This window comes from Scardinius erythrophthalmus, assembly GCF_964197995.2.
Source record: "Scardinius erythrophthalmus genome assembly, chromosome: 20".
Lineage (NCBI taxonomy): Eukaryota > Metazoa > Chordata > Actinopteri > Cypriniformes > Leuciscidae > Scardinius > Scardinius erythrophthalmus.
In genome coordinates, this window is record NC_138240.1 from 19,164,947 (window position 1) to 19,176,975 (window position 12,029).

Genomic DNA, 12,029 nt, shown 5'->3' on the forward strand with positions numbered 1-12,029 from the left:
GCCTTAAGTCAAGTTAAGTCAAGCCAAGTCGCCTTCATTTATATAGTGATTTTTACAATACAGATTTTTTCAAAGCAGCTTTACAGTGATAATAGGAAATTAATGCAACACAGATTGTTTTGGCTGTACATCAGCTCTAGAAGGAAGTCATTGTCTAGCTTAAGTACGATTCATTGATTCATTTCCGTTGTAAAAATGATTAGTTATTAACTTACACAACACCGTTTTCAACTGAAAACAGAAAACTTTTAATGCGTTCTGGCCGTTCATTTACATGACAACAGGTGGTCTGAGAATGCAAACTTTGAAGTAGGTTTCAAAGTGCAAGTTTTCTAAAACAAGTTTTGAAAGCGATACCGTTATCATCTCCGTGTAAATCTGTGAAAACGGTAACGGCATATATATGTGTATATGTGTAGTCTATAGGCATGCACGTTTGAATGCGTATGTGTGCGGGTAGATTATAATAATCTAAAGAAATAACCTATAGAAAGGTAATAGTTTTACAATTTAGCATTACAAGGTGGAAGTCATGGAAGTAGCTAAAAATCTTCCGTATTTTGACACATCAGAGTGAAATGGATTACTGAAAAAGTCAATAATTTAGAGTTATTATAATGATATACAATAACTTATTTTTTAAAGTTAGGAAACAGTTGAATTTTCATTTCATGTTGACTTTAAAGATAGTAATGATTTATATTTTAAACATGTCCCCTACAAACATAACAAAACATGTTGAGACTTGATGATGAAGGAAGATGACGTAATTATCACAAAGTTCATTACATCAAAAGGAAAAACATTAATAGCTGGGTTGATACAAACCTCACATAAAAAAAAAAACCATTATGTCATATAAAAATATATGATGTAGAGAGAAAATAAAGACTACATACTTTTATTTCTATTTGTTTTCATTAAAGGGACAGTTCACCCAGTTATCTACTCATCTTCATGCCATTTCAAATGACAGCTAAGAAAAATCCCAATTTCTAATTACTGTATTCATTTTAGTGGCTTTGTTTGGGACGTGCTTTTGAATCTGGATTTGTGCTTGTTCCAGAGGTTTGTAATTCTCTATCGCTTTCCCATGGACTTCTCCTGCAGACAGGAAATTATCTCACACTGATCTTTGGCCTGGCTTGAAATCAGAACAACAGGCAAAGCTTAGGCTGACATATTCAAGCTGCATCAATGAGGAAAAAATGGACAAGGGAGGACAAATTGAAAATGTTGCACTGCATCTCGCTTACTCATATCTATTGAAAACTAAAGATCTGATGCCTTCTAGTATGGTCACCAGACTTATGTTATTAAATGGTTCTTTGATTAAAAATGATTCCATAAAAAGCATTGATGTAATTGACTTAATGTGGTCCCATATTGTGGTTAAATGTATGGTCCGTCTGTTTTGGGACAAGGCACATGCCCCCCTATTGCGATAGTGATTTGCTGTGTTCAAATAGAAGAAAAGAAAAAGAAAAAAAACATCTAGAAAGGCTTTCCTATTCTCAGAAAGAAATAAGTCATCCACTCAGCAGTAGAATGACATGTACCATGCTGTTTCTCATCGCACATGTTGCTCACATTTCACAGGATCTGAGAGTTAGCATGGCAGGATGAAACTCTGTTTAACAGCAAAGTGCTTTGCAAGTACCCAACTGGCAATATTTCATCTTTAGATAATCTCATTTAAACAAAATTCAATTTTGAAAGACCCCTTTAAATAAAAATGTCCCGACTAAACTTGCCACCATTTCAATAGAAAATTCATTTTAAAGGGATTGTTCATCTTTTACTTCCCCTTATGTTGCTCCAAATTCATAAGACTTTGGTTCATCTGAAACAATGATCAGCGGACATACATATAGCATTCAAATTTGGTAATGGAAGCTCAAGCATGCTTTTTTTGATGCACAAGAACCAATTAAGTTCTTTCTTGCATGTCACTCCAGCACATTTGAGCTTCTACAAGAACAAATGAGGTTTGTTGTCACCCGTCAAGCAAGTTCAAACAAAGTGATGATGTCTATTCAGAAGACTTGGATTGAATAGGGTCCTATGAAATCTGTTTTATTTTTTTCCCAAATATTTTTTTTTCTATTTTATTTTTTCTGGATTCCTTTTTTTTTTTTGTGTGTGTGTTTGTTAATTTTTTTGGACTCCATTTTAATGGTTAAATAAAAAAAATTATAATCAAAAAGCATGTCTAATTAATTGATTTAATAAAACAACAATTTATTCATTTAAAAATAAAATTTCATTTCTAAGAAAAGTTTTTTTAACTTTAAAAGGCATAAAACATTAAATGAATTTATCTTTTGATCATATGAAATTAAACAAACTTATATTTAAAAACAATAACAACAGTAATATATTTCTGTCACAATTTCAAGTGAACCGTACTTTTATTTTGATGGGTTGCCGTGAAGACCTTTGAGTTTCTGTGTGTTTATGATATGAAGATAGATTTTCTCAAATGAAACAGTAAAATGCTCAAGAAGTGACTCTCAGAGTGGCTAAGGAGATGAAGTTCATGCATTCATGTCCTCATACAGTGAGGCGGCAGAGGCTGAAAACACCGCAAGCGTCACACATGCTTCAGCGTGTGTGTTTGGGAAATGAAACCATTCATTTACACAGAGGCGCTCATAACATGCAGGATTCATATTTAAATAGTCTTTTTTGCAGTTTAATATTCACAGACACTAGTCTATATCGCAATTATCGCATCGCGGAAATCATATGGCCCTAATTAAACTGCGTGATTCAAATGGATTTATTTTACGATCCTTTTATGAACGCTTTGAACCATGGATAGACTTTCAAAGGAGGGACAGAAATCTCTCAGATTTCATTAAAAATATCTTAATTTGTGTTCAGAAAATGAACGAAAGTCTTATGGGTTTGAAACAACATGAGGGTGAGTAACTGTTGACAGAATTTTTTTTTTTTGGGGGGGGGGGACTTTCCCTAAATATTCAAGGTCTAAAACAATCAGCACATATCAAAAGCATTTCACTGTTGAATAAAACAAAACCCAACTCTTCTAAATATCTGCAGGTGCTGATAGATGACATCCACACACTAGCCTATAGAGGGTCACTGACTAGCAATCACCTCCCCACTCCCACTACAGTTAACACAAGCAAACAAGTCAATATCTTAAGCATGACGTTAAGCATGACGTTAAGCATAACGTTGCCTGCAGTGCTGTCCACATCACTACTGATCCGTTCCCAGCAGCAACGAGCATTAAAACTAGCAGACCTGAACCCAAACAGGCATTAACAGAGCACACCTTGTTCTCAGCTGTGACTTCAGGAAAACACTCCACCAGCTTGACATCAACGCAAGTCATGCTTTACTCCCGACATCAAATGTCACTCAATTTTTATAGACACTTAAAATTTAAGGACCATTCAGCATAAATATATTTTCCAAACCTGTATTACTTATTTTCTTGACGGAACACAAAAGAAGATATTTTGGAAATTGCTTTGAATGTTTTTGTCCATAGATTGAATGTCAATGGAGTTTAAAACTAGAGTTGTCAAAACACAAGGGTCAATCAGATATGTTTACGATTCCACTCAACATCGCTCAAAGCGTCACAATTTAAAAATTTCAGTACCGACTTGGTACCGAAGTCGGTACTTTTTGACAACTGTATTTTGGACCTTTTTATTTCTTTTGTGTTTCACAGACAAAAGAAAGTCATACAGTTTTAGAATAACATAAGCGTGAGTAAATGACGACAACATTTACATTTTTTTTGGTGAATTATACCTTTAAGAATGAGCTACTTGCAATTCATTATTAAACATAATTATCAGAAATTACCATATATCAAAGGTGCTCCTAAACAGGCAATTCTCTGGTTTTCAGCTAATTTTGTTAATGGATCAAGCACATTCAAAGTGTGTGGTTTCAATTTCACAATTTTCCACAAAAGGTCAAAAGGAAAGTATTTGATTGTCAAAAGGAAAATATCTTAAGCTATTCTTTCATAGTTGATGCTTCCACTCCTCCTATGAAATAAATCTGATTTGGTTGTTATTGGCAGTTGAAAGTTATTTTTATAGGAAAAGGAAACTATCTAAAGTGCTTTGGCAGTGTTTCCAGATAACAGTCTGAAATAAAAACGGTTTATCTTGCACCTTCGATCTCCCTCAACAGTTGAACTAGATGGTTTTTAACCCCAAGCAAAAGTGACAGCATTGAGTGACAATCTCCAGCAGATGGAATTTTTCCATACATTCAGCTAGTTTGCTGTAAAATGATGTCTTGGAGAGAATGCCTGAGGACTTATCCTTAGTCGGATAATTACTGGAAACATTTTACCTTCGCCTTTGAAACCCTCTCTGTTTATCCAGCATTATCTCAGGAATGGTTTTGCCCTCTTATATTTTAGCTCAGCATGTCACTGGGGACTTAATGTAAGGCATCTGTTAAAAGCTTCACTATACTCTTCCTCCATAGATTCCTTCCTTGGGAGGACTGTCTTGTAAAAAAAAAAAATCCATATGGAAGCTGTAAGTCATGATTTTTATATGAAGTATACACAAAAAAACATGAACATTAAAGTTTTAAGGTGGATGTGCCAATCGTGACATTTTTAGAATGAGATTGACAGCTGAAAGATGAAGATGCATCCCTACAAAATCAGCATGACGCCGGTTTCACACTGCACGCGTTAGCAGAGCGTAAGTAGCGCACGAGCAGTGCGTATGGTGAGCGGGAGCAGGACACGCGCGTTTTGCTTTCACACTAGCAGCGTTTGTCACGCGCGACTGAACCGAGGCGTGTGTACAGACAGAGTACTCTATAATGGGTAAGTTGGCATTGCTTTATTTTATTTTCAAATGCATTTAAGAGAAAAGACTTGTCAAGAAGCTTATTTTATTAATCATTTCATTTATATAACTTTTGGTTCATCTTTGTTTTTATTGTTCGGGCAACAAGTTTGTTTTTGGACATTTGTTTTCTTTTTAAATTGCTGTTGGTCATTTGATTGACTGTTTAAAACACAATAGATATCATCAATGCGCTTTTTGGGTAAAACTGCTGTGTATTTTGGCCATGACCAATGCACTGTCACTTTAATTCAGCGTAAGCGGCGCAGCAAAAATAGACTGGGCGTCGAAACTATCGCGGCACTGCTGTTCCTGCTCTGCTCCTGCTACGCGCTGCCGCGCCGCCTCTGCGTGCGGTGTGAATGCTCTAGTCAGTTAACATGGGCGCCAAAAAAAATACGCGCTGCTTATGCTCTGCTAACGCATGCAGTGTGAAACCGGCGTGAGAGTTGAGAAACTGCAAGTAAAAACTAAGATAATCAGCATTTAATGCAATTAATTACAGCACAATAACAGATTCCTATTGTAAATCTAGCTGACAGCCCTTAAACTGATGTCAAGTATCTGACTGATTCGAAATGTGGAAACTTCTCATCTTCTTCAGTGACTTTGAGTTCTGAATGAAATCGCGAGTCTGGTATTCCTCTCAATTGCAAATTTTATGAGACTTAAAGAAGCCTGGGCAGGACGTGATGACAATTTCACAATAATATTCACTCTGCCAACTTTCTGACTCCTCGAGGCAATCACAAAGACATTATGAGGTAGACATTTTTATGGCTGTACAGGACTATCAAAATGTGGAAAGTGGATGTAAGATAGATTAAAATTCATATCACTCATTTTTTTTTTTTTTATCACCAAGTGCCTGAGCAATTTTTGTGGAGCTTAGTCTGTGGGGTAGACGGCTAAAATAACTGTAAATCGCACCAGCCACATGTGGCTCGAGGGGGAAAAAAAACATGTTAGGCACAGCAGGAAAATAAAACTTAGGAAATAAGGAAAACTCCAGCATACTTTGGCATTCATAATAATTAATGATGGTGAAAGAGAGGCTTTGTATGGGGGGACTGGAACATGCAAAACCATTTAAGTTCAACACTTTATGCATTTCTGTAAAAGGTAAGAATTTAAGATAAGCAATTTGTCTCCAATTAACATGAAGAGTCAACACAAAATCTTTAGGAATTCCTTAGAAAACCTAAAACAGGAAAATATCCTAGTCCCTAAATGATAGTGTCTCTCAATGACCGCAGCTGTTTCTCCTACACAAATACACACACATCATCATACTGTAGCAAACTATAGCATCCACAAAAACCAGCCCACTTTTCTATACACTCAATGTCAGACGACCAGGTGTGGAATCAATAGCCTGATCTCATTTTTCAAACAAAGCACATGTGCTCCAGCCCCCTATGAGACTATGGAAAATGACTTGAGGTAGGGCTACTGTTACAAGCGTGAACGTGTTGGTGTCAAGGAGGGTCCGTGTTCAAATATTACTCGCAGGTGAGGCAGACAGCTCTGAGTCAGCTCAGAATCAAGCCAGGACTAATAAAAGGAGCAGCTATGGAGACATTTAGCTGCATGTACAGAAATACCAGTCAAAAGTTCCATCCAAAATAAACAGTTTAAACTCAAATTTTCAGCTGCACGGTCGGTTACATTTAATTGGAAGCTTATGGCGGATGAGAAAACGAAGTATGTCCTGACTGGCCAATTTTTGCTATTCCCCTCCACTTATAATTAGGGCTTTCAATCACATCAATCAATATTTAACTGCGATTAATCTAATTTATTTTTCATTAATGCATTTGTTTTAAGAAAATAAAACAAAATAATAGCCCTTTGTGTAATTATTCAGCAATTTTACAAAATTATGCAACAGCTCGGTTTACTCGTCTCACAAAAAATTAAACAGATTAAGATTTCCAATACTGCAAAAAGCTAAATATAAAATAAAATTGTATATAATATTTTTATTTTTATACTATAATCAAATTTCATCATAAAAAAAGTAAATGACTTTATTTTGATTAAATAAAACTATTGTTAGGGATTCATTTATAAATTAATAACCTGTACAGAGTGATTTTGAGTACATGACACATGCTGAAGCTCTGACCACTTTGTAGTAATGACATTTTAAAATTAATTTAAATGTCAAATTGAATAAATGAGTTAAATTTTTTTATTTTTTTATTTTAAACATTAACTTTGACAGCCCAACTTCGCATATATTATGATGATATAATAAAAAATATATTTTGATATTGTTTATTGGTCATAGAATGTCTCTGTATTGTGCTAATCAACATTAAGAACCAATATAATCATCTTTTCCACAAGTTAAAGTAAATTTCATGGTCAATTTCTTGCTGTTGCTGACAACAAACCTCTTTTCATGGTGGCAATGTCAGTTATTTCAGAGTGGAAAGGATGAGTAATCTGAGGCTTTGGGGTGAAGAGGTCATTTGAGGTCAACACAGGCACATCCATCATCAATGGAGACAGGAGAACACTTCAGCCTTGTTCTGACTAATGTTTACCCAGCAGAATCTGTGTGGTGGCCCTGCTTAAGAGGCTGACCTGGTTTTGCATGTTCCTCACCTCTTTCATTCCTATAATGTGTGCAGAATGGCGCAGATTAAAAGTCAATGATTCCATGGAAAAAGTTCCCCTTGAACAATGCACACAGTTCTTGTCAACATCCACTTAACAAGACTTCAATGGAATGAATGCACTTCTTACAGCCTAAATACATGAAAGTTACGCCTACGAACACATCCCCCATGATTCTTGATTCTTGCAGCTGGGATGATGTCACAGATCATTTTCTTGGTCCGGTCCACCTCCGCTATAATTAGACTTTCACTTTGCAAGCCCTTTCTATCTTCACAGACACGCACAATCCATGAAAAGATCTGTGCCATAAAAACAGTGAATTAATTATCACTGCCTGACAATCATTTGCATTCACCCAACAATAACAGCAAGAACTGTTGCTCTGAGGAACTGTCCATGACCTCAGATCCTCACTTTTTTACATGCCTGGAAAACTTGAGCGAATGGGCATTCATGCATGATCACAGCAGATCAAAGATCCGTCTTTAATCTGAGGTCAATTCAGGATTGAAATGTTGTTGTACATTTCACATCTCACTTGTTTTTCCATAAACTTTTGAACTCCTACAACCTTTTACGGATAATAGGCTATGTCTAAAGTTTACATATAATAACTGAACACGTTCTGCACATATTAATATATACCATTCAAAAGTTTGGGGTTGGTCATTTCTTTTTACGTCTCTTATGATCATCAAGGCTGCATTTATTTGATCAAAATATTCAGAAATAGTATTACAATTTAAAAGAACGAATATTTTAAAAAGTAATTTCTTCCTGTGATGGAAAAGATGCATTAAAATAGTTGTGCAGCTTTTGTGGAAACTATGATACAAAGATTATTTGATACAAAGAACAGCATTTATTTGAAATATAAATATTTTGTAACATTATAAAAGTCTTTACTGTCACTTTTGAGCAATTTAATTAATTCTTGCTGAGTAAAATTATAATTTCTTTCAAAATATAATAATACTACGATAGATATCCCAAACCTTTGAGCAGTATATTTATGTAATCTATCAGAATTATGTAATTTGATAAAAAAAAAAAAATAAATAAAAAAAAAAAAATAATAATAATAATAATATTTTATATATATATATATAAATACATGATTTAAAATAATAAAAGTGCCTTTAAGACATTATATGTCCAAATCAGGGATTTCTTTATAAAAGGTTTAGGCTTTTAATACAATTATTACAATTATTATAAAAAAAATACTGTTGCAAAAGAAAAAAGAAAAAAAAAAAAATTCTGGACTTTTTAGGTCACTAACCAAGCATAAGCAAATCAGTGACCATGTGAACAAAAGATGCTCTTTGGAACATTCATATCATGCTGGATAACACAGATCATCTCACACAGGCTTTTAACTGCTGAAGATATACAAAACCTGGCATTATGAGATGGATGACATCAGGCTCCTTTTGTTTGTTCACGCTGAACAGGGTACGTTGCATTAGGTATAACGGATTGGAGGCAGCAATCCTCAAGATAAACTATTATCATTCCTGTTTCCTTTGAAACTGCTTTTCAACCCTCTGATTATCTGAAGTTAACACTCTCTGTGCTCTCAAGTCACAACAGAAAGACAGATAAGCCTAACTGCTCTCTTTGTGTGATTAAGTGGCTCAAAGGCCAGCAGCGCCTTGTTACCAAATACATTTAAGAAGAAAGAACAAAGCTAACACTTTATTTTGATGGTCCCCAACAGACATAACTTTGCAAGTACATGTCAACTTATTCTACAAACCCTAACAGTCTGCTAATCCTCAAATGACAGTTACTGTATTTGACATGTAGTTGCAAATTAATGTTGCCACTTGCCAGACAACTTGCAACCCATGTTTATTTGCATTTATGAGATGTTTATACTTGCAAGAAGAGCAAGATCTTTCATGTTGCACATTTCTGATTTATAGTGACGGTCATGGTCCTCTCTAAATTGATGACTTCAGCACTGAGCTATTTTGGTTTGTCTCTCGCTTTTCTCGGGAATTAGTTTGGAGCTTTCCACTTAGTTCTGATTTGCAGTTTGAGCACCTCATCCACTACAGTGATGTAAAAATATTTGAGCATATCTAGCAACCCAAACTATGTTAATATACACGTCATGAACATTTTACTTTATGCATTAATTATCGTTTTTAATTAAACCCAAGTTTGCAAGGAATCAACCTAACATTTCCTAACAAGCAACAAGCATGTTTTTAATTCAATTATATCCTGCTGTGCTTCTTGTAAACAATATCTCAGAGATTTTCTTTTCAATTGAAAGTTATGTTTATGTACTGTTATTATTTTGATTAGTCAAAAGGATGAAAAACACAATGGGCCTCATTTATGAAACGAACGTATGACAGAAAACTGGGTGTACGGCCGTTTCCACGCAAAACTTGGCATCTCTCAATATAGACCTGGCTGAGCTACGATCAAATCTCACGTCAGGTCTCAGCTCATGTACACAAGTTTTTAACTGTAATCTAACTGTAATGAGAGCATTTTGTTCATTTAGATTATTTTCCTGACCGACAACTGAAGCTCGATTTCAGATTAAAATGTCAGCATACGAATATTTCATGAATCACACGTGAACACTGTCCTAAGATGATTAGTGCGCTCGGATCTGTCCTCGTTTCTAAATGAGGCCCAATGGAACTAAATTTGGCCCCGGGTCCCAAGAAGAGCTTTTATTCAGAGTTAGAGTTATTTTAGAACATCAAGTTAAACTAAATGAAAATGAGTAATGTTGCCTTGGAAACTAACTAAAATAAACTGAAGACCTAAGTCTTCTGCTTCACAGAAAAAAAAAGACAAGTAGTCTTATAGGGGTCTCATCTAGAAAATATCTCAACAATGTCTCAAACTGAGCTCAAACTCAAACATTTCTGATCAAGACCAGATTATCAGACCAAATTATAAAACTGATACTTAATAAAACATAGTTGCAGCTTAAGCTAAGAAAGAATAACCTCTGTGCAATAAACATTTCCTCTGAGTGTAAATAACAATTAATTAGTTAACGTGGAAAGCTATGAGCTAATGTTCACAAAGATAACATCTAACAACATATGAATTAAACACATCTGGAAGGGAAATGATACCATGTATATAATGGGATTATTCGCAGTGGGTGGATTTGATTTAGAGACTGATTACAACCCCATTTATAGCTTTCACCTGTGTCTGTCACATAATTATTTCTCCATTGGAACCACTGTTCGGCAACAGATGCTAATCTGATGTTTTCTTTATGAAGTGAGAGACACAGTCTGGGAACTATTCATTTGAGATCACTTTGTATTTTCCTTTCCTCACCTGAAGGGAAATCGCTAACAACCTGTGTTTTCGCTAACAACTTCAGCAGAGATTGTTATGGGATATTTATCTAGTGATAATCTTCCCTTGATTGGACTCTCATGGCCAAATTTTGTTATTGAGAAGCATTGATTGGTCATATAGAAAACAACTTTTGCTAAAACTGATGCACCCGTTTTGGATTAGAATTGGAAAGAGAAGCAGTCCACAGTTACACACTGGTTTTGAATGAAATCCAAGCACATAGTCCTTTTCAAAGAATGTGAGTCTATGACAGATTAGAGAGCTCTATGTACAAACCACAGCGCTGCCTCACATTGTGAATGAGACAAAACGTACCCAAAATCATCAACACATGGATGCAGTTTTTCCCACCGCTAACATGTGGAAAACTGATGTCCACATCTAATAACAGTTCTGATCAAAGATCACTTTCAAGAGGTTACCTTATAAAGTATTTTGGTCTGACACCACTACATGTGTCTCTGACATAAATAAATGTTGCCATAGTAACTGTTCTCATTACCTCATTCTGAAATGTACAACCCTGAATTTCTCAACTGAAATGTGCAGAATCTTTACTGCTTCTTCATGGCAAATCACATCAAGAAAAAGTAGGAGTTTATTTCCAAGACATTTGGGATATCAGTTATTACATTTAATACTCTGAACTTTGGTCCAGAGGAAGATTTCTGCCAAGTAAAGCATGAATCTGTACCTATACACCAACAAAATGGTTTTAGAGCGTACAGATATAAAATCCAAGGAATAATTTATGGATGACTTTACCCTTTTGTCTGCATTTTCTTTTCTTTAATATATAGTTAAAATGAAGTATTAAAATGGGTTAAAAAGCAGTTTAGCAACTGAACTATGCTTTCAGCACTTGCTTAAATAATTCTAAAAATAATTGAATGAAGTAACATGTGGATTGTTTTAGAACATTTCTCTGTTGGTTCAGAATTCAAAGATCTTTCTCAAGTTTCATTACTACCCTTTTTACATTTCCTCTGCTGAAACCTTACAGATAAGAGCAGAAAAGTCTGTTCACAGTCTAAAGGTAATGGATCTTGATTGATCAGAGACAGAAGAAAATGGGACACGCATTAAGTCAATGTGTCTTACAACTCCTCAAAGGTCTCAGCTGTTCCTACTGATGAAGTAAAAACCAGGTGAGCTTTGACCTTACATGAAGCACAGTCTCTGTTCAACATCTGC

General features: G+C 35.1%; 1 protein-coding gene across 2 annotated transcripts in view; it reads right to left on the reverse strand.

Annotated features, from left to right (window-relative positions):
- ralgps1 (Ral GEF with PH domain and SH3 binding motif 1) overlaps positions 1 to 12,029 on the reverse strand; it is a gene marked incomplete at its 5' end in the record, with an annotated part of 113,292 nt that overhangs the window by 44,298 nt on the left and 56,965 nt on the right. The gene's annotated exons all lie outside the window — the stretch shown is intronic.